Genomic DNA, 25,041 nt, shown 5'->3' with positions numbered 1-25,041 from the left:
ATGAATGTTATTATTTAATTTCTGTTTTTACGCTATAAATACTTTATTCTTGTTCTCAATTATGTATGCTTATTTTGTGTTTTGATATTTTCAGGATATTACTTCATGTTTAATGTGCTTATTTCAGTGGAGCAAAAGTCCATGTTTAAGAGTAGTTCTAGCATAATTAAGTGGAGTTGTATGCAATCCTAGAAATAGGACAACATAAATCTACTGGATTAGAGTATATTCTAATAGGGGAATCCATAGATTGAGTTAATGCGATGGTAGGGTTTTAATTAGAAAGAGATTTCAATTAATAACCTAGAGTCAATTGGTCTTGCTCTCGGCAGAGATATTAACATAATTTAGGGAGTTCTATAGATCAAGCATAAGTGAATAAATCGTTGAATTTAGATTCGTAATAATAGGTGAAGTCTAGGTGGATTCTTTCCTGGGTATTGTCTATCTCATTGGTTATCTTTGATTATTTTCCTATTTCATTCTCTATTGCATTCTTAGTTAAATTAGATTAGTAAATTTAGATTAAAAACAATCACCCCAATTTGTTAGCTAAATAATAGAAAAATGTTAATTACTGGTACTTTTAGTCCTCGTAGATATGATATTCCCTACTCACCATAACTATACTATTGTCCGATAGGTGCGTTTGCCTTAGAAGTATTTATAGTTAGTTTAGTAACCATCAAGTTTTTGGCGCCATTGCCGGGGACTAAAATATTAGGAACACTTGATTTTTATTAATTTAGCCATTTATTTTTGTTGCATTTTATTTCTATTTTTAGTCTAATTTTTGTTATCTAATTTTTCTTTTTTTTTCTTCTGGTAGGTTCCTTTAGTTTATGACTAGAAGAAACCCATTTGGACCATTACTATTTGATAGTGAGATCTCAGAAACCGTAGAGAAGCAAGGCAGAGTCGAGAAAATTTAGTAGAAGAACAAAAGGAAATTATTATTACTGAGAAGGTGGGTGATAATTATAATAATTAGCTACCTCCTATAGTTGTTGCAAATCCAGATCCTGTTCCTCGTGCTATGTACGATTATGCCAAGCCCACTCTAACTGGGGCTGAATCGAGTATTGTGAGACCCACCATTGCTGCAAATAATTTTGATTTGAAGCTGAACACTATTCAGATGGTACAACAATTTGTTCAGTTCGATGGTTTGCAAGACGAAGATCCAAATACTCATTTGGCTAATTTTTTGGAAGTTTTTGATACTTTCAAGATAAATGGCATTTCTGACGACACCATTTGCCTACGGTTATTCCCTTTCTCGTTAAGGAACAAAGCTAAATAGTGGTTGAATTCTTTACCACTAGGTTCCATCACTACATGGGATCAAATGACTGAGAAATTCCTACTAAAGTACTTCCCACTGGCTAAAATAGCTAAGTTGAGGAATGATATCTCTTCCTATGTTTAGATTGATTTAGAGACCCTATATGATGCATGGGAGAGGTATAAGGACTTATTGAGACAGTGCCCTCACCATGGGCTACCTTTATGGTTACAAGTTCAAACCTTCTAGAATGGTTTGAATCCCTCAACTAGACAGTTGATCGATGCAGTGACAAGTGGTACACTTAACAATAAAACACTCGAAGCGGCTTATGAGTTTATAGAAAAGATGGCACTGAATAATTAGCAGTGGCAAGTCATGAGGACAAAGCTGATGAAAGCAACCGGTGTTTTCAATTTAGATGCAGTCACCATGTTATCAAATCAAGTCGAACAATTAAAAAAGAAAATTGATGGTTTATATGTTTCTACGTAGGTATATCCAGTGATGCAATGCGATACAAATGGAGGAGGAATGAACAATCCAGAATGTCTACCCTACAGTCCTAGCATAGAGAACGAACAAATAAATTATATGGGTAATAATTCTAGTCCTCAAAATAACTATTCTAGTAATACCTATATTATTCTAGTAATAATTTCTCTTGGGGTGGTCAAGTTAATCAGAGAGCACAACCCCCTCCAAGCTTCCAACAACAACCTTACCAAAAAGAGAAAAAGCCAAACCTTGAGGAGATGTTGACGAAGTTTATCTCAGTGTTAGAAACCCGCTTTCAAAACACCGAAGCAGCACTTAAAAATCAACAAGCATCAATTTAAGGGCTCAAGAACCAAATAGGTCAGCTGGCTAAGTTAATTTCAGAATGACCATAAGGTAGTTTTCCTAGCAATACTGAAACTAACCCAAGGGAGCAACTTCATGCAATTACTATTTGAGATGAAGAAAGGTTAGTTGAATCTGAACCAGAATTGAGGCAAGAAAGTGTGGTAAATAACGGTAAGGTTGAGGTAAACCAGAATAAGCAAAAGCTAGTTGCCACAGAATATAAACCTCGAGTGTCATATCCTAACAATACAAAGAGAGACCACACGAATGAACAATTTGGTAAATTTTTTAAACTTCTGAATAAATTACATATTAACTTACCATTTATTGAAGCTCTTTCGCAGATGCCCAATTTCGTTAAATTTTTAAATAAGATTTTGGCAAACAAAAGGAAGTTGATGATTCGTCAACTGTGGAGCTAAATGTAGTTTGCTTAGCCATACTACAAAATAAACTACCCAACAAATTGAAAGATCTAGGGAGTTTTACTATTTCTTATTTAATTGGTAGTTTGAATATTAATAATGCTTTGGCTGATTTAGGGGCTATTATTAATGTCATGCCCTATAAAATGTTTAAGCAATTAGGTATTGGGAAACCCAAACAAACTAGGATGAGTATTCAATTAGCAGATGTTCTTGTAAAAATTGATAAATTCAAATTCCCAGTTCATTTTGTTGTTTTAGACATGGATGAGGGTAATGAGGTACCTTTAATTTTAGGGCGACCCATTTTAGCAACTACTAGAACTATAACTGATGTTGGTACGGGTGAATTGGTACTTTGCGTAGGTGATGAAACGATTAGTCTTCAAGCTCATGATTCTGTTAAGACATCTAATGATCGAGATGATTTTACAAGTTCTATTAATATGAGTAACCATGTGGCTAAACCATCTTTGCAGGAAACCCCTAGGAAAAACGCAATGGAGCCATGTTCTTATCAATATGACAACACGATTTACAATGAACGAATGTTGAAAATCGATGAACTAGATGAATGGCGAACACATGTCAATGAGAAACTGAAAAAGCATGATAAAGAGCCAAAGAGAGGCCATGATGAGCATGTGGATGGAGCAAACCAATTTAATGTTAGAGACAAGGTACTGCTAGATACAACGGATCCTCGAATTGCCACTTCGGAGCTTGATTCAAACGGATCAAATCCTTTTACGGCACTGAATGTCTACTCATATGGTACAATCGAGGTAACTCATTCTGAATTTGGCACATTTAAGGTAAATAGTACTCGACTTAAACTTTATTTTGATAACAGAATTGTTAACAAGAAAGAGGAGTTTAGACTCCGTGAACCACCGTGATCATGCAAATACGAGGTAAGTTGAGCTTAGACTTTAAATAAGAGCTTCTAAGGAGGCAACCCGAGTGTTAACACTGCTAATTTTCTTAATTTTATTCGATGTTATTTTTAAAATTAATTCATTTTCAAAATTTAAAAAATAAAAGTGTTTTTGACCCACACGGCCTGGACACACATGCGCGTCCCAGGTCGTGTGCACTATAAGGGATTCGACAGTGAGTTACAAGGCCTAGACACACAGGCGTGTCATTGGCCGTGCGGATCCATGTGACTTAATTGTTTTCAAAATTCGAATGTTACATGGACAAAAATAGTCTACACAGCCGTGTAACATGACCGTGTGACACACACAGCCTGGACACACGGGCGTGTCCTAGGCCATGTGAAACCTGTAGCTATTTTTTTCAACTTTAAAACAAGTCAGAGAGTTGTCTACAAAAATAGTCTACACAGCCGTGTAACATGACCGTGTGACACACACGGCCTGGACACACGGGCGTGTCCTAGGCCATGTGAAACCTGTAGCTATTTTTTTCAACTTTAAAACAAGTCAGAGAGTTACACAGGCAAGGCACACGATTGTGTGCGAGACACGGCCACACCACACAGGTGTGTAGGATCCCACACGTGCTTGGGAGAAGCGAAGGAGACCACACACATCCTGGACACACTGGCGTGTCTATGGCCGTGTGAAGATTCGGTTAAAAATTTAATCACACACGGGCTGAGACAAACAACACAGTCGTGTGGTCCAACATCGGCCTCATACGACCGTGTCCCCATTTTAACCTTAAACCCTAAATCATTTCTTTTACATTGTCTTCTTCTTCACCATCTAACCCTAGCACCATTGCTCACAACCCCAACCCCATTCCAGCCATCGTCGTCCCCATTCCATCACTGGTTGTTCCACCTTCTCCCTCATCATCCCCATGACCCATTATCCTTCTCCTTTTATCCCCATCGCCGCACCCCCCATCAAGCTTTACCTTCCTACACCCCATACCAAAGCCGCTCCCCCTCTAACCACGCGAACCTTTGGTCAACATCACACCTGCTCACCTCATCACCCCTCTCACCAAGTGAGCCATGTCCCTCACCGACCCCGATTCCTTCCCCCTTTCCCTTCGACACGCACCCACGCCTCGCCCACACACACGTGCCTCCGAACACCCTCAACAGCTCCGTTCCACCACCCCTTCCCCAGCCTCACTGTGCACCACCACGCCCGTTAACCACCACTCCGCTGTGACCACTGCATTCCTTCATCGGTTACCCCCTTTTGCTTCATTATTACTTTTTAATTATTTAATTTATTTTTTATTCTATTTTTTATTTTTTTTCTCTTTTCTTTAATGTTATTTATTTATTTTTATTTTTTTCCTGCTTATTTTTATTATTTTTATTTATTCTCTTTAGTGATTTTCTCTTTAGATTGTTTTAGTGTTGACTTATTATTATTACTCCTGCAACCTTTACTTATTGTTTCTATAATTGATTTTAGTCTTCTTATTTTTCTTTTGGTATTATCTATTTCTGTTATGCTCATTCGTAGGTTCCATTCTTCTATCATGATTATTATTATTTTATTTTTATTATTCAATGTCTCATTTGGATTCAAGTATTTAGTAGCATGTTTGATCTTCTAGACTTTGTTAGATTCCATTTTTGTTTTGTTAGTGACTGCACTAATCCATTATGTCGATTCCAACGATAATAATAATTGCATATTGGACATGTTTCTGGTTCTCTTTTCTTACAGATTCACCATGACGAACACTCGTAGCAAGTCTAAGGTCGTCATCCCCGCTTCGAAAAAGTGGAAAACCCTTGGTGCGACCTCCTCCTCGAGTGCCTCCGCTGAGGCCTGCCACCCCTATATCCAATTTTTAGCAGGTCCCCAAGAGGACTTATTTCAGCTACTTCGACTGCGACCACTCAACTTAGGTCGATGTATTGATTAGGCCACTTTAGAGCAGGTCCAATTAGATGATCATGTATGTGCCTTTATTGCCACAGCCTCGTGGGACAGATTTTTCTTTATCATCGAGCCCACATACAAAGAGCTGACTTTGGAGTTTTTCTCTACATTTACTCTCCAGCATGTGATGACGACTTATGACGAGCCGGGCACCATCACTTTTCGACTCCATGGCCTGGTGTGCCATATGAGTGTCCCTGAGTTAGGCACTACTTTGGGACTATACACTTAGGAGTTTATGAGTGCTGAGAACTTCCTCCGCCTACATCGACAGATCCACTACTGGCCATCTTGTTGTTGGGTAGATCTTAGGCAAGTACGAAACCTTATGACGCGAGTCACTCGAAGGCAACTTCTCTTCCTCTAGCCTTACGGTATATTCATGATCTCTTAGCTCGCACATTGTTGGGTAGGAGGGAGAGCACCGGAGTTGTTAGTACCACTGATGCATACTTTTTATGGAGCATGGCAACAAGGCATATTTTTTATTTAGCCTACTTCATCGCCCTCGCTTTCCGCTATCAAACGAACTGCAATAGGAAGGACCCTATCTATTTAGGCACTTATGTGACTCGACTCGCTCGACACTTCTGTCTCCTTGACACACCGGAGCAGTCCTCCAAGCTTACACTCGCCGGCCAGATGTCTCCACAAGGGATATCAAGCATGACCTATATGGGGATGATCGAGTGACTTCGTGGAGTGGATCCTCCTCAGTACCGATTTTTTCATTCTGACTCTCAGAATGAACTCGAGGACTTCACTGATGATTTCCCTTACCATCACGAGGACCTACCTCATCCTCCACCTTCGAGTCACTGTCTTGTTTCTTCTACTGCTACATTAAAAGACCTCTCCTAGCGGTTCACTCACTTCGAGCAGCGCTACTTTTAGAGTTTTGATAGTATTGACGCGACACTGCAGTAGATCAGTTAGCACCTCCACATCTCTTCTTCGGTGCTAGCACCTCACCCTACTGATGCCTCCGACGATGAGGATCATTAATTTTATTTGTTTTCTTTTAAATTTTAAATTTTATTTTTATGTTTATTTCTATTTTTAGTTGTTTTGTTTTATTTTTTTCTTGTATTTCTTTTGATTAATATCTTTTGAACTATATTTTTATTGTTGTTTCTACTCGAGCTATAACCCCTTAATCTTCTTTATTATTTGTGTTTATTTTCTTATTAGTTTGCTCGGAATCATGCACTACATCTAGATTTGTCTACAATTCTGCTTTTCACGATTCTGGCATTTTCATCCAATATTCAGGGCAAATTTTGTTTTCTCCCTCTCTTATGATATTCTGTTCATACTATGATTATATCTGTTTGTCCATTGAGGACATTATACATCTTAAGTGTGAGGAGGTTATTTTTATAATTATTAGAAAATCTCTAAATTATGTCTTGTGTTTAAATAATTTTCTCATATTTTCATTAGAATGAAATTTTATCAATTTGAGATTTTTATTGATGTGCTTTGGATTAATTTGTAGATAATTGTGTATTAGTTGATTTAAGCTTTAAGGCATGAGAGAATCAAGCATGATAAGTTATTTTTCAGTAATTAAAAATTTTTAGGTTGATTCCCTAAATTAAAGTATTATCTTAAAGTTTGAGATTTACAAGTTTGACATCAAAAACCATGATTTTTTGTGAGATTTTGAGCCTTTAGAGCATACATTTTTCTTGCTCATTTTATTATTGGTTATGAGTGTGTCAACCTGATCTATTATTCTAGAACTTGTTTCAATTATGCATGTCGAGACCACACATTGGATATGATTCATTTTGATGATAAAGGCACTGAGGTTTTAACCCTCTTATCCCATAAAAAGCCTACCTTTTTAATTAACCCTTAGTGAACCCCGTTGAGCCTAACAAACTATTTCTTAATTTACCCATTAATGTTAATCCATAACTCATTTTTGATTCCTTGAGAATTTTTCCCATTTTATTGACTCCTTTTTTGTCAAGATTTGATTTAGTTAGTTGTCTAGCTATGCTCTTTTGCTTAATTTGTTGAATTATTTCTTATTGTAAAAAAAAAATAAAAAATATACATATTTGTTGATTATTATTTTAGTTTTATGATTGAGCTTGAATAGTTAAATTCATATTTTGAGAAGAAGCTCGTTTTCTTATTCTTGAATAGTTCTTGATTTATGCTCTTGTTTTTAATTTAGCATTTGTTATTTTCCTAGTTTGGTAATTTATCAATTCGATCTTGATTTTAACCATATTTTTCGGCCTTTCTCCACACCCTTAACCTTAGCCCCATTACAACCTCTTAAAGACCTTTTGATTTGTGTATCATCTCATTTTATAGTGGTGGAGATTTGATTTTCATGCAAGCCTATGGTAATGACTTTTCTTGTTTGACTATTGAGTGCTGATTCCTAAACCTTAAACGCCATGAGTGATTTTAGTGAATCTTTAGTGAGAATGTTGATTCTTATAGATTTTGAATTAAAGGTAACTACTTAAATAGAGAAACCTATGTTTTCATATTTAAAAATGCTAGCTTGGATTGTTTGAGACTTTAGTGTTCTTTTGGTTGAATTGTCAATGCATGACTATTTATGAATTATTTTGAGACATTATTCATAGGAATTACAAGTTCAGAAATATTAATTTTAATGGGAGTTGAGGATTTTGCTTGAGGACAAGCAAACGCTTAAGTGTGGGGATATTTGATAAGCTATAAAAGTAACATATTTTAATCTCATTCTTAATGTGTTTTTGGATGATTAATTATGTAAATTAGTGAATTTGATGCTCCTAAGCCTTTAAATTCATGTTTTTATACTTAGGAGAGCATTTGGGAGTGAAAGGAATGAAAAACGAGCCAAAAATCGGACAAATAGAGTTTTTTCCAAGATCCATACGGCCTGAGCATTTCCGCACGAGCTGGCCACACGCCCGTGTGCCAACCCATGTCGGTTTCGCACCCTGCTTCCCAAATATGGAGAAAAATCCAATTTTTAGGCTTTCTAAGCATTCTAAAGTCTATAAATACCAATTCGAAGAAGACATAAGGGAGCAATTAGAGACTATCGAAGAAAACATTCGAAGAACCTCATCAGAATCAACTCGAAAGTGATCTTCCTTAAGATCGAAGATCTCCATTTTATTTCTTTTGAAGTTTTATTGAGTTTCTTTATGTCTTGTGATTATCCTAACTTTGAGATGTTTCTATTCAGGATTATGAATTAAATTCCCTAGATATCTAGGGAGGATGAAACTTATGATGAATCTTAGTATTTAATTTCTATTTTTACGTGATAAATACTTGATTCTTGTTCTCAATTATGTATGCTTATTTTTTGTTTTGATATTTTTGGGATATTAATTTAGGTTTAATGTGCTTATTTCAGTGGAGCAAAAGTCCCTGTTTAAGAGTAGTTCTAGCATAATTGATTGGAGTTGCATGCAATCCTAGAAATAGGACGACATAAATCTATCAGATTAGAGTCAAATCTAATTGGGGAATCCATAGATTAAGTTAATGCGATGATAGGGGTTTTAATTAGAAAGAGATTTCAATCAATCAACCTAGAGTTAGTTATTCTTACTCTTGAAAGAGATATTAACATAATTTAGGGATTTCTATAGACCAAGCACAAGTGAATAAATCGTGTAATTGATTCATAATAATAGTTGAAGTCTAGATGGATTCTTTCTAGGTATTGTCTATCTCATTGGTTATCTTTGATTATTTTCCTATTTCATTCTTTGTTGCATTCTTAGTTAAATTAGATTAGTAATTTTAGATTAAAATAATCACCCCAACTTGTTAGCTAAATAATAGAAAATGGTAATTACTTGTACTTTTAGTCTTCATGGATACGATATTCCCTACTCACCATAACTATACTATTGTTTGATAGGTGCGCTTGCCTTAGTCGTATTTATAGTTAGTTTAGTAGCCATCATATTGTCACAATGATACAAACTAGCAAGGCATCAAATGTACCAATATAGTTAACTCACATAATGTATAACTACCAAATCACCTTCAAACCATTCTCAAACATAATAGCCTTGTTCAAATATGAACTAAAACATGTCACAAGTAACCATTTTCAAACTATCATCAACATGTCAAGTGAATCATACCAACAGGCACTTTAAATTAATCAACATCACATAGCTTGGTAAGGTATCAAGGTATACCAAATCAATATAGCTTTCTAAAACTTATACCTACAAAAACATCATTAACACATGTACTATAATACCATTATAAATCGTCCTATACATGCTATTATAAACCTTAGCCAAAATACTCATTAACTACCGAATTGTCCACCAGATAGTGTGATAGATCTCTGATGAACTTCTAACTGATTGATCTTCCCATAATCTGAAAAGTAAAGGAGAATAACTAAGTAAGCAATGAATTCTTAGTAAGCTCGTATAAACTTTAAACATAAATTATCACTTTAATGTTATAATACATAGATTCTACATGATTCAACACCAATACTCTAAACTTGATATAAGCCTATTGAACACCATTCAACTCACAATTGAGTAGGTTCATCAGCATCACATATAATTTCATTCATAACATAATAGGATTTTATAAGACATATTACATAATTCTCAACCTTTTCATAAGTTTATGAACCATTCCATTCCAAATGTTTAGCTTAAGCCTAAACAACATCATCAATTCATGAGTTAGTGTATTTATCCATGATACAGGTAAATTCATCCATAGAATAAGTAGATTTCTCACATACAAGTACATCATTTTACTCATCAATCCTTTTATATCATCATATTACATCGCAATTATAAACTTCCTGTTTCATTCCTTTTTCTTACTCTTTTCATTTGCATAATACAAAACATAAGCATAAACATCAACCATAACCACAAGCTTGGCACAAGCCTAAACATCATCATCATTACACAAGTTAGTGAAATTAAACATAACTCTTTTGGGATCAACCATTTGATAAGCCATTTCATGAGAAAATACATCATTTGATTCATACAACCTTTTAATGAGCATAAGCATATATCCATTGAAGTTTACCATTTCAATCATTTTCATTAGTACATGATATAGTTCATTGACCACTTATCGTTCCTTTCCTTTTCATGCCCATTGAACCACTTGCAATATCATCGGGTACTCGAGAAAGCTCACACAAAGTGTGCTTAAACATTCCTTTCCTTTACATCGTTGCTCACACGAGCTAGGAAATGGGCCTGCTCACACCAGTTGTGGGTTGAAATGTAGGCTACATGATGTTGTTCACACGAGTTGTGGAGTATTTGCAACAAATGCAGGACCTTAGCCATCGATAGGAATTTCAAGACCAACACCCGAAACATGAAAACCCTAATGACATCTCATTTGTATCCTACAAATTCCTAAGGTTCAATCAGGACTCGACATCCATCAATTCATCATTGCCTCGTTACATTGGTATATTAATTAATTTACATTAAAACAACACAGTAAGAATTCAATTTAAACAACATTATACAGAATACAATTCATATGAACTTACCTGACTAAATTGCAGCAATGACTAAATACAGGGGCTATTTGGAAATTTTCTCTTCTCCTCGATTTCCCACTCGTTTTTTATCTAAATTAATAATTTCATTCAATTCATTAATTTAGACAACAAAACCATTTCATTTTATGCAACCAAGTCCTATTTGACATTTTATAAAATTGCCCCCAACATTTTACTTTTATTCAATTTAGTCTCTGAGCCTAAAACATGCAAATTAACCATTTTTACTCAAATTTAAGCTTAGACGAATTTATTGGAACCTTACTACAGCCCATATTTTTTGTTATTACACATTAAATCCTTGTACTTTTACTATTTCAATAATTTAATCCCTAATCATTAAAATCATCAAAAATCACTTAACAAAATACTTATAAATAACAACTAACACGTCAAATTCATCACTTAACATCTAAAATCACAAAGATTCATCAATGGCAACATTCAAAATCTTTGACAGTTTGAAAATCGAAGGTACGGGCTAGCTGCATCTAGTTGCAACGATCTCAAAAACACAAAAATTATTAAATATGGAATTAAATTTACATACCATACAAAGCTTTGAAATTGGCCAAATCTTGAAACAAATACGAATGGATTTCTTCTCTACAATTTCGGAGGAAGAAGAACTAGAAAAGATGATAGAAAGCTTTGTTTTATTTCATTTAATTTAATTTATCAAATCACAATTTTAACCTTGGTTAATAATTAAATAAAACACCAAATTCATGTTCATATTTATCCACTAACTCCTTAATGGTTTATTTACCATTTAAGTCCATTCACTTTTAGTTCCATAGTCACTTAATCCTTTTAACTAATAGAACTCAACTTTTACATTTTTACTATTTTGTCCTTTTGACTTAATTAATCATTTAAAAGTCAAAATTTCGAACAAAACTTTATCACAACATTAATAACAATCCGTAAATATTTAATAAAATAATTACGGCTCAATTTATAAAAACGAGGTCCTGATACCTCATTTTTTAAAACTACTTGACTTTAGGGTCTTACACTTGAACTTAATTATTCATTCAAATAAAATAATTTGCCACTTCAAAATAAATTTTAATACCATATTTGAATCATAAATATTAAATTGTGACATTTATGGACTTACTTGTCAGATTTGTGGCCCCGAAACCACTACTTCCGACAACACTAAAGAACGGGCTATTACAAAGAGTCCTACAAAAATCAAATCAAACGAATAAGCACAAAGAAGCTTAGTAAGTTCAATAAGTCAAATCATTTAATACCAATTACCAATTTTCCAAGGGACGTTAACATTTACTACATCGACATCAAGCCTGCTAGGCATTAAGCCTGAATAACACTGCATTTGAATATACATTACGATTCAACATTTAAATAACAATTCAAATTAGAACTAAAATATTAAATCATTAACAAGGAATTGAATATAACCATGCATATACATAAAAACGAACTTAGAGGACAGGTTTGCAGTAATCGCAAAATCACAGGAACTACTCTGTAATCTTTTTATTTCCACGATCGTCAACACTCTTGTGATTTAAAACAACAGTTTCATTCAATTAATTACTTGTAGAATTCAATTTAATCCATAATTCAATTTTATGCAAAATTACAAAATTGCCCCTAACATATTAACTTTTCACAAATTAGACCTTAAGCTCATAATTTGAAATTTAACCATTTTAACCAAAATCCAATTTAACCAATGTTACAAGGGACCTTCAAATAGCCCATTATTAGCAAAATTTCACAACTAAACCCATGGATTTATACTTTTAACAATTTAATCCTTATTTTAAAAATTCATCAAAATTATTTAACAAAACATGTTTATTTAACAACCAAGATTACTAAACCATCAAATACTTCCAAACACATTCAAAAACATCCATGGCAAGTCCCTCAATCTTTAACAGTTTCGTAAATTAACCCTCGGGCTAGCTAGATTAACTAAAACGAACTAAAAAACATAAAAATCATTAAACATAAGGCTTGAATACATACCATGCAAGGGATTAATAAAGCTTGAATAAAACCATAACTAAGCTTCCATGAAGAATTGGTTTTGAAGAAAAAAATTGAAAACATGATGATTTTTAGCTTATTTTATTTTATGCTTATTTACTATTTTACCATTTTACCCTTATTACTAATCAAAATTTTCAATAAAACCTTGTCCATAACTATCCACTAACTCTTTCAAAGGTATAATGACTATCTTAGTCCATTAGCTTTCCTTTCCATAGCCATTTAGCCCTTTTAACTAATAGAATTCAACTTTTACACTTTTTACAATTTAGTCTTTTTTACCTAATTACTATTTAAACTCCAAAATTTGTTAACAAAACTTTTACCCAACTTTAATATAATCTCATAGGAATTAAATAAATAATAAAATAAAAATTTACTCATTAGAGTTGTGGTCCCAAAACCACTGTTTCTAACACCACAAAAAATGGGCTATTATACATGAAACCAACGAGGAGCATAATTGGAGACACATTATATACACAAGATGTTGAGCTTCAATGCAAGAAAATTACCAAATGGAACCAAAGAAGGAAGGACAAGATGGACATTCCGGCATCATTAAAGCAAAAAGATTAGTTGAAGACTAGAAAAGAAGCTAGTGGAAGCATAAAGCAAAGCTTAATGGAACGATTAAATGGATGCAAGAGATAAGACCAGTACTCTAAGAATTCACAAGAATGAATCATTTATGAGCTCTAAATCACCCTCCGAAGATGGAGGGGATGCACATGATACCCCAGGAATAGAGGATGAGTATGAAGCAGTATTTCAGCTGCAGTCTTCTATACCAAAGGGGCCCATTATCCAAAACGTAACCTCCCATGTGCCTTCGACAGGTAGGAGTTCTCACCAAGAATATGACTTGGGAAAGGATAAAGCCCCAATTGAATTGAGGTGAGTGCCACATCGGGATGAGGAGAAGGATGATTAAACTTTGTTAAAATTCTATTTTTAAAGACTTATATTAATTTTTAGATAATTTAAATTTAACTTTGTAGGAGTAGGACTAATAGTAGGTTACTAGTTATGTTGCATTTTTGTTTAAGTTTTCTATGTAGAAACCTAACACAAAGGAGACAAACAATTTGAGCTTCACACGATCAAAGGAGGAAGCACCCACCATTAGCAGTTGAAGCAACCACGATCAATTGAGTAACTTCTTTCCTTATCTTTATTACGGGCTACACATTGAGGACAATTTGTTAAATAAAATGTGGGTGGTAATATAGAAATTTTGTTTTAATTTTTATGATTTTCTTTGATTTTTCTTGTCATTTGAGTACTTGAGCTTGTATAAATACAAGTGATTGGTTAGGAGCATGTACATAGGTTGCTTGTGTTTACAAATAAATTTGGCATGATGATAAGTGATTTTAAATTTTGGATTATTAGACTATTAAGTTCTATATGTTACACTGTAAATAGGCACTAAGCAATCAATTATACCAAATGATATAGAAAATACAAGGATACGAGCATGCTAGTATGAATGATAAATGGTTGAACTTGAGTTTGTTTGTTTGATTAAATTTGTGCATATTGAGATATTTAAGGGATGACCTAAGGCATTGTTTTGAAAATATCCAGAGCCAAAAAGCTGATCTATATTTATTCACCTTTAGTACCAATTTTTGAGCCTATTAACTCTTCTTGATGAACCTGATTACAAAACTCGAGCCTGAAACATTAATTTGTAATTGCCCTCTTTCTATGGTCCTGCATTGCACGACTATAGACATTTGGCCATACGTATTGAGGGTTAAGGAGATACATCACGGTGGATTTTGTAAAAATAAAAGTGAAATAGGAAAGATTGGTTTGATATAGGAACTATAAGTTAGCCTAAAAGTGCAAAACAAAAGAAATTTTCAAAAAAGAAAATCAATTCGAGTAGAAATTTTTTTTGAAAAGCAAAATAAGCATTCATGAGTGAGATGAATTGAAAAAGAAAGTGACTAAGTCACGAGAATAAGAAAGACTCGTTCATTAGTGCACAAAAACTCATAGGCTAGCCATAGTTACTATGTCATGCTATGATTTCCTATGTGGAGAAACAAATAAGGTGGGAGAAGGAGAAATAAGGCAGTGAGCTAGTAAGGATCACTAAGGGGGAAGAACAGGGATCGATACGATGTGCCAAACTATTTTCATGTTTGTAACCCTTTTGATGTTGACTATTTTTTAATTCCATACTTGTCCTAAGCCTAAGAACGTTACAAGCCGAAAAGGCCTATGTGACCTAAATATACTTATGCATAGATGGACACTATATTAAACAATAGCATAAATGACTATTTGTTTTCTTCTTGGATAATCATATTACTTGTATGATTTGTTAATGGATCCCTATAGGTGAGGCCCTTCATGTTAGTATACTTTGTAATGTACTGAACTTAGATGTTTGCGGTCAAAAGTGGTAAATCAATTATTCATAATGTTAAAGTTATTTGTGAATATAAAATACCTATTCATGTGCTCCAAATTCAATACTTGTATGATATTTGCTCAAAGGAAATCTCTTCTAGTTCTTCTTTTTGTTTGTGTTGCTTAAGAATAGGCAATGACTTAAGTGTGGAGGAGTTTGATCTCTTGTAATTTAGTGTAGCAGATTAAACTAATTTTCACACTTTAGGAGTTTGAAAGTAAGAATTTTTATTAGGTTTTAATTATGTTTTTGTGATTTTTCTTAAAATTAATAAGATGTTAAAATTGAGTTTTTTATTGACCTTAGGGGTAGAATAAGTCCTAATGGTGAGCTAATGAACTTTGTAAGTGTGCAGGAGATCATTAGAACGTGTAATAAGCCAATACTGATCACTATGTCTTAACACAAAATGATCAATGTCGTAACATAGGGAGCAGAATGGAAAAATCACAAAACTATTTTCCATGTCGTGACACAGCCTAATGGTGTCGCAACATACCCCTGAAAATATCCCAAGAGGGGTATACTGACTCTTATGTGCAACACTGGTCCTGATGTGTCGTGACATCAACTCTGGACTGGAACTAAACACAAGCCAGGGAGCATTTTGGTCTGCACAATCAAACTTAAAGCACGGGAACGTTAGCTAATCGAAACTCCATTGTTGCTAAGCCTTCAAGGTTTGGTCAAGTTTATCCTTGCATGTAAATCAAATTCACACCCATTTTTCATGAATTTTATGTTTCTCAAATCGTTGCAGCTTAATCTAGCTAGCCCAGGGACAATTCTAAAATACTATCAAAGTTTTGAAAACTTACCACTGAAGTTTTTTTAGATGTTAATGCTTTAGTTTGAAGCTTGGTGTTGAAATAGAACTATGTTGTAAAGTGGATTTGGATAGTATTAAGTTTAGGGACTAAATTAAATTATGTTAATTTTGACATGATTTTCATGTAAAATTTCAGTACTTGAGGGTTGTTTAGGGATGGAAATGAATTCGGCATGATGGTTTTAGGCTTAATTGTGAAAAATAAACTTATTTTGGTTTTAGGGACTAAATTGAACAAAATGTAAAACTTTAGGGAAATTTTGAAAATGTTAATAGTAAGTCATCTGCATCAAATTGAATGTTATAGTGTAATTGAAGTTGATAAATTGAAATAAAATTACTATATAGATCAAGAACTGGTGGATAATTGTGGAAAAGATAAAATTACAGACTAGCCATTAATACTCTTATCTTTGTTATTTGGCCCTGTTAGTTCATACGGTATTGTCTTGTGCATTTTGGTAATGCTTTATTAAATTTTATATTTTTGGGATATTGATTGTAAACTTAAATGCTACAATTGATACAATGCGAGAAAATGGGTCGAATTGAAAGTGTTATACTGTTAAATGTATCGAGCCCAGATGAACATATGATAAGATACAATTGGCATGAAAATAGGTTATTTTTTGCATTTTACGGGATTGATATGTGATGAGATGATTATATATGACATGTTATTATACACTGAATGTATTGGAATCCAGCATTTGTTGCAAATTACCGAGTTATATTTACAATGATCATGGCGTGTTACTAGGGAGGATGTGAAGCCTATGGGCTTGGCACTTGGTGCCTAGACGTGTTTCTGAAGGGATGTTAGCCTTCAAGATAGGCACTCAATGCCCAAGCATGTTCTTGGTTGAATGAGCTCAATTGAGCATTCAGGCATGTTTTTGGGTGGATAACCGTGTATCCATATCTGTTCATATTAGTTCATGAGGTTGAATAGTGATTGCTAAACGATTTAATGACTTTTATGGATGTATGATTATAATATCTTGATGATTTCCTTGAAAATGTACTCATGTTTATAGATATTATATAGTGACTTGGTATTGGATCAACTTGCTTCTTTGAAAGTTTATATGGCTTGTATGTGATGAGCTCACCTCTTGATACGGTTGTGATAACATGATTAAATGTTAGTTAGTTGTGTTGTTAAATTTAAATTATGACATTAAGGTATGTTATATCATTTTTTTTCAACCTATGAATTTACTAAGCTTAACGAAGCTTACTTTGTTATTTTCTTATTTTCCTTTAGTTTCTTACGGAACCAGATGATCGGATCAACTAGAAGGTCACACTATCTAGCATCTTTTGGGTAGACCTTTAAATCATTATATTTCAGTTTTGTTGAATGTAATCGGAATATTTGGTATATATTTACTTATATGATCAAGAATAAATGATTGTTTTGTGATTGTATAAAAGATGTATGCTTGTTGGCTAGTGGTGTGGTTGTTCATGGCATAGTATAGTGATTTGGATGTGGCATTTTAGCTTGCTACGTAATAGAATGAGTTATATGTAGGTAAGTTATAATGTGATGTGGAATACTTGGATAGGTGAAACTTTGGTTGAAACTTATAGTAATATGGTTGGATATTTGATTTGGATGTCACGAAAATGATATGTGCATTGGTTCTTTGATGGAAAATGTATTAGTGAATATGCCTTGGTCATTGGCTGTTAGTTGGTGATAGAAATTATTGCATTTTGATACTTTACCTGACCTAGTTTAGTTAAGCTTCAATTTGAATTTTAGGTTGGGATGTTGTTTACAAAGGTGCCCTATAGCATATTGGTTAGAACTAGGCAAATAAAATGTTTTGGTATGTTTTTGGTGTGTTTTTAATTGATTGAATGAATGGTTAATGGCATGCTTGCAGCCTAAGTAAGCAAATACATGTTTGACTTGCATTTTAAGGTAGGTTTTGGCACACATGACCTGCCACACGGTTGTGGTTCGGACATGGGCAAGTGACACGGCTATGTGTTCTATTTGATCCTGTGATTTAGGCATACACGGTCACAGTCTCTCACACAGTCTGATGACATGGCCTTGTGAATATTTGCAAAGTTTTTCAATTAGTTCCAACACGGTCATAGTTAGTTACACGGCCTGGTGACACGGTCCTATGACTCTATAATACACTGTTTGAGCTCTTGCACACGATTGACTACACGGCTGTGTGCCCTAACCCCCACACAGCCTCAGCTTGTCACATGGTCTAGCCATACGATCTTGTGACCCCTATTTTATGTTTTTTACCCTACTTTTATTTTATGTTCTGAATTAGTCCCTACTTGTTTCTAAATTGATTTTAGAGCTTTTTAAGTTCGATTTAAGCACCGTTTTTGTATGAATAAAATGATTATTCTAACACCTCGTAGACAGGCCTGGAATTTTTGGTTATGTGAAGAAAAGGTTCACCAAGAGTTAAGCGAGCTATGGATTCACCAAGATTTATATGAGCTGGTGTTCATCAAGAGTTGTGCAAGCAGGGTGTTCGTTAGAAGAGTATCAGCAAGGGTGTTCGCCAATAGCAGTACACCAAAAGTAATGGTAAGGGGTTCGCTAGTTTCTCTTCAAGGTAAGTTCGCTAGTATGTTGGCGAACTGAGGTTTACCAGGTAAGTTGCAAATTTGGGTTCGCTAGTTAAAGATACAGTCAGACTCAAATTAGGAAAAGGGATTTAGTGAATCTAGGAATAGTTTATGTGCAAGTAACAACTTTCCTAAGTTAATTAGGGTATCTTCTATTGTACACTTCAGTTATTTAATCACTCTACATACTTGTGATGACCACCGCTCAGCCACAGTGGGATCATCACCATTATAACCTAAAAATTCCTTAGCACCTGTCGTATGAATCTCCTTCACAGGATCTCTTTTAGATAGAGTTACAAAGGTACTAGTGGTGGAGGTGGTGTTGGGTGTACCACTTCTACTTATAGATGCTAAGGCTGTTGAGGTTGGGGCGATTGAGTATTCTCTGTTAATTGGTCGAACATTTGCATCATCATTGTGAAGAAAATGTTTCGAAAGGCATTCCTAGTAATAGTACCCAGATTGGTTTTGGGAGTTTGCTCCTAAATAGGAGGTACATGACTTTTAATTTCTTCACTGGTCACTTCTTTGGATCCTTTAGACATTATTATCAACACTACAAGAAAATTTAGATTAGTTCACATCATAGGGACTAAGCCAAAGATTAATCATGCATAATGGGGCATGACATAGCCTTTAATTTTTCTAAAAATCGGCTCAACCTTGGCTCTGATACCAAACTTGTAACATGCCAAACCGGACCTGGTAGTTGGATCTGAGTATGATGTGTCACAATATAAAATCAGACTAATTCTTATAAAAATCATTCAATGAATGTGAAATATCATAAAACTTTACAAATTTAGGAGTATAAAACATGTTATGGGCTTTTACTTTATAAAGATTTCAATCTACATCATTGGTAGTTCAAAATAATGTTCAAAATCGCCTAGCGACTAAGTTTAAATAAGTAAATTTCATTGAACATAATATAGTGATTCAAATCCAAGCATTGATATTTAATGAAAAGGCTCACAAAAATAGAGTCTTGTCAAAATAGTAGTTCTTTATACAAATTACTTCCAAAATACATTTATACGCCACAATAGTAGCAGCTCTTTGGCATATTCCTTCTAACAAACAGTCTTCCTTCGGTCAGTAAACCTGAGAATGAAAAGTTAACAAAGTAAGCTCATACGAACTTAGTGAGTTCCAAAGAGAAATCATACATATCATTACTTACAACACGATTGAACCTTTCAGAGTGACCTATACGCGATATTCATAGTACGCCCAATGCCGTGAACAGAACACAGACAGACTTAGTACACCAATTTACTTAACACATGGGCGTATACTATACGCCAACTTAACACAACTTAGACAACCCATTTTTATGTCAGCCACATACCCATATTTCAAAACCATAAGCATATCATACAACCTTATTCATATACATACTCCCCTTTAACTCCTCATATTATTTTCATTCAAAACAAAAGGTTTTATCATGATCTACTTGTCTGGTTTGCAATATAGTTGCTTTACCGGAGGCTACACAAACATATCTGCTATTCTTCATTACCACCTATCATATCTCATATACCACAAACAGATGGTACTGGCTTAATCATGAAGGATGGCGGCTACTTTATAACACGGATAGATTGAACTCAAACTGACAACACTAGATGACCATCATCCACACATATACCATTCATGCATCACTAAAATAGGTTTCTTACCATACACAAGGTATATAATAATGAAAGCTACAACACATGGAAGTAAGAAAGAACCCACTAGAAACTCTAGCACAAATCTATAAAGCAGTTCCTTTTATCTTTATTGCTTGGACCCTCGTTAGCTTCTTGAGCTAAAAGAAAGATAATTCTACACATCATATCATCAATCTATCAAATCTTATCATGCATACAAGAGTTGACCATACTTAATCCAGAATCAAGAAGTTTCCTTTCCTCACACACCATTCTAACATTTATGCATGCAGTACAAAAACCACATAAATGACTTCAATAATAACCTAAGGGTTCATCAAAAATTACCAAGAAGCTGGTACAAATGTAGATGTTAGCTAAATATTATGAACTTTCACTTCGATGAAGTTTTTCTTAAACTTAGCTTTTTCAAAGGTTTATAGAGGAATTCAAGAAAGAAGATGTAAAGTTGTTTAAAAAATATAACTGCTATTCTTATATACTTAAGCAATAGAAACAAGGTTTAGTGGAAATTTTAGATAATTCCACTAACACTATTGATGCACATGATTAAGTGCACTTAACAAGTTCAAAGTCTTATCAGCTACAGTAGTCTAGTTCAGTTCTAACTATATCTTAACTTGACTAACCAAATCATCATACACTAAAGTAAGAAACAAATCTAAACAACTATGACCTTAACACGTTCACCTAAAGCATTTAAGGTGGGTGGATACTTAACAGAAGAGTCTGTCAAACTGTAGAGCTCACCTAAACTAGAAGTTCGCCAAATGGTGAATTACACAGAATTTTATACTTACCTAGGAAATTTACTTTACTTACACAAATCTATCCTTAATTTACCACCTATATATCAAATAGTAAGCAAATATGAAGACTCCGTCGGGTGGGATTTTACAGCCTTATTCATATTCTTCTTTATATCCTCTTGGTATTTCTCTGGATTGGTGTAGACCTTCCATCTTTATTTTATGGCGTTGTTATTAAGCCTTAGATTTCTCCTCCCAATAGGACACTTGAGCTTTCAACTGATTTTTTTTTCTTAGTTTATTTGGCTTAGGTTTTGGAATCTTCATATTTGGCTTTCTAAGTAATGATGGTAGATTCCAACCTTCTATTGTGGTTGCAAACATCCTTATAGGATTGGCGCAATTGAGCCAAGGATTGCTTACTAGTTTCATGGCCTTTTTTAAGCTCCACATTTTGGTGTTAACTTGATTACAAATCTCATGAAGAGTCAAACTCATAAGCCCATATTTAGTCACCAAAATTTAGGAAGATCTTACCAATAGTGAGAGTGGGGATAGTTGAGGATCCGAAGTTAGGGAGGAAAGGAAAGTCTCTTTCACTTGTTGAGGTAAGTTGTCACTCAACTGGTGTTGAACGACTCGTAGAGAGAACTGATATTATTTTGGTTTAAAAATATTCAACCAAGGGAAAAGATGTTTGATCTCGCCCGATAGGATTGAATTAGGTAATGAATCAAGAAAAGTGTCTAGTTGAGTTGGGCGAACTGGTTCAGGCGTAGCTATGGGAGGGTCTGCAATATGTATTGAAGAGTCTGCAGAATTGTCAAACCCAGTTGGTATAGTAAAAGAAGAAGGAAGGGCAAGAACTGGAGATATGGTATTTGTTGAAGAGGTAGGATCTTTCCTACACGTGCATTGAGTACTCAGTGTTGGTGGAGCACTACTTTCAGTACTTATCTCCATTCTTGGCCTTTTTCGAGCTCCACTAGTAGATGCTCTAGATAGAGTAACAATGTTTCTCTTGTTCTTTCGATCTTCATCCATTAATGTCAAATCATCCATATTAGCTGCTGATGTGAGAGTGCTTAAGGACTAAGAACGAGAGACAGACCCTACAACAGTAGTAATAGTAAGGTTATCCTTTTCATGGGAATGAGCAGAAGAAGTATCTTGACAGATAATGTTCCAATATTGAGGGCGTAGCCCACAGATGTCATAGAAATAAAATAGGGGTTTCCTTTCCCTTCCTACTAAGATTTGTGCCAAGTCATCATTGGCACTGTATGGCCAAACTAAGTCAACTGAAGGAGCTCTGTGAGAGTCCGTTCAAATAAGAAGGTCATGTGTCCAATAAACATTGAGACTCCACTCTTCTAGGCAATATTGGAAAACATTCCTAATAGAAACAATTTCCACTAAATCAAGAATGTATGCTACTTTTAAGCGTTGATACTGATCTCTAACAACCACAACATCCACCCCCTAGCTCTATTGACAAGCATATCTATGAGGAATAGACCAAAGAGTATGGATGCTAAAACTGAAATGAAGATTAGAAAACTAATTTTAGATGATAGGCTCGAAGCCTTGACGTATACTAAAGTGGGCTATTCCAATTGAGGCGCCTTTCCTAATTAGCTTCAATAAGTATATCTTTTGCAATATGCCAAGAATAGGCAGCTCATTATGCATACAATAGTCGAAGAAGTAGGCTACAAGCATCCACCAAGAAAGAGCAAAGAGTTGCCCAAAATCAATGTCGTACTCGTTGAATACGAAGCAAAAGAAAGAATGTAGAGGCAAAAAAAACCTAGCCTCAAATAAAAAGAGTGGGAGGATAAAGTCCTCGATGTTATTGCTCAAATGACAACCCTTTTAAATGATTTGGATACCAAAAGCAAAATTTGGACGTAAAATTCCCCTAGCCACTAAGTAAATGGTTAGTTCTTTTTTAGTGGTGGAACATTCATGATAAAGAGTGACTACTCATTAGGTATAGTAGAAACCTATGGGTCCAAATAGAAAGGTAATTTTGTGGAGATTACTCTGACTCCTGGAGGCATGCTGCTACGACCTCTGCCGCAGGTGGTGGTTTTAACCATTTGTATGTTAATGAAATAAAAAAAGGAAGAATAAATATTACCTTTGAGAAAAAATAACTAAAGATGAAGAAGAAAAATTTTAGAAAGAAAGAAATTAGGGTTTCGATTGATTCAACAAAATGTTTTGAAAGAGGTGTTTAAGTTTCAGTTTTATAGAAAAACAAACGTGTGCAAGAAGTTTAACTCGTTGTAACTGTTCAAGTTTTTTAATGTAAATTGGACATTTGTCAATGAGTGAGCTATGTAATGTTTGAAATCATGAGAGTAGCCACCAAATTCTGAATTTGCCAATTTGAGCAAACCGTTGGCATTCTCAGTAGGGGATTCCTAAAGTGTACGATTCTAAAGAAAAGTTGTTATGTGTATGTGGGGCATTAAGCCTATTGGTGTTGTATGGCTGGCACAGACAACTATTCACGTATCCTTTTTAGTTGAAATTCTCAAGTTAGAAAATTTTGAGGACAAAATTTTTAAGAGGGAGAGAGTTGTCACCCCCCAAATTTGTCGGACCCAATTTGAAGGCGTGTAAGTGTGAAATCATCTATTTAGCGTAGTGAAGTCCGCCCATTTTATAGTCTTTTGGCGAATACGACTTGGCATAAGGTGCTCACAGTATAATTAATCAAAGAATTCTATTTTAGGTTATTCTGCAATTTAAGAAAGTCTGTTATAAGTGAAGAGTAAGTCTGGTAAGGGATACTGCCAAAATGCATAGTATGCTTAGTTTTCTGAGCACTGTGCTAGTTCGATTTCGTAATGTGAGTTGGTTAAGAGCCAACTAAATTGACTAGTCAAATAATATTTGTACAAGATATTCATTTATATTTCTCTCAGACTATGTAAGCCATTTATTAGGACAACTTCTAGAAACAATCGACACTTATCAAGTTCCACTAAGAGAACTAGACATATATATGTATAATGAGAAATGTTGGTTGGGGGATGGTTCTTCTTTCTACAATTTTATTCTCTAGTTTTTCTTCTTTATAAAGCCAGAAGCTAAGGTTTTTGAATTTATTGGTGGAAGATCTACTTCTTGGTAAGCCTAAGAGCTTTGCATGTTAAGTTTTTGAGAGAATAAGTGTATTAGGAAACATATGAGCAATGAGTTAAAAAATAAGGCCTTTGAATGAGGATTGTTTTCAATCAAATTGTTAGTTGGTTTCCTGTATATAGGTTCTAATGGTTCTTTAAGCAGTTGTTGATACTAGGTAGAGATGGATGTCCAAGTTTGGAGCTTCGAGCTACAGTAAAGCGAGTCTCTATCTTGGCTTTTGCATGTGAGCTCTTCAAGTAGAGTAATATAAATGATGATGACATCTCATATAAATGGTAAGGTTATAAGGCATAGTGATGATGCTACATGTGTAAGGATGATATGTATGAAGTACTGTATGAATAGAAAGTTGAATGGCAAGTATGCAGGTAAAACCTAATATAAGAAAGTACGAATCTATCAAGTATGTGAACCAGTCTAAGTAAAAGAATGATGAGTAAAATGTCCCTTTGTGATGCCTCTGGTAGGGCAGTTATATTGCTAACCAGACTGGCAGATCCTGATATGGAAATAAGTGTAAAACTACGTGGCTGAGACCCATGGCATAGTATGATATGAAAATCTCATAATGAT

General features: G+C 34.5%; 1 non-coding gene across 1 annotated transcript; it reads right to left on the bottom strand.

The window, feature by feature from the left end:
- Positions 1 to 1,396: 1,396 nt before the first annotated feature.
- LOC128036267 (small nucleolar RNA R71) lies at positions 1,397 to 1,503 on the bottom strand. Its single transcript, XR_008193065.1, has one exon. It is a non-coding gene; the product is annotated as a small nucleolar RNA R71 (small nucleolar RNA).
- Positions 1,504 to 25,041: the final 23,538 nt, after the last annotated feature.

Source organism: Gossypium raimondii, chromosome 13 (genome assembly GCF_025698545.1).
Source record: "Gossypium raimondii isolate GPD5lz chromosome 13, ASM2569854v1, whole genome shotgun sequence".
Taxonomy (NCBI): Eukaryota; Viridiplantae; Streptophyta; class Magnoliopsida; order Malvales; family Malvaceae; genus Gossypium; species Gossypium raimondii.
This window is presented reverse-complemented; position numbering and strand designations above follow the sequence as displayed.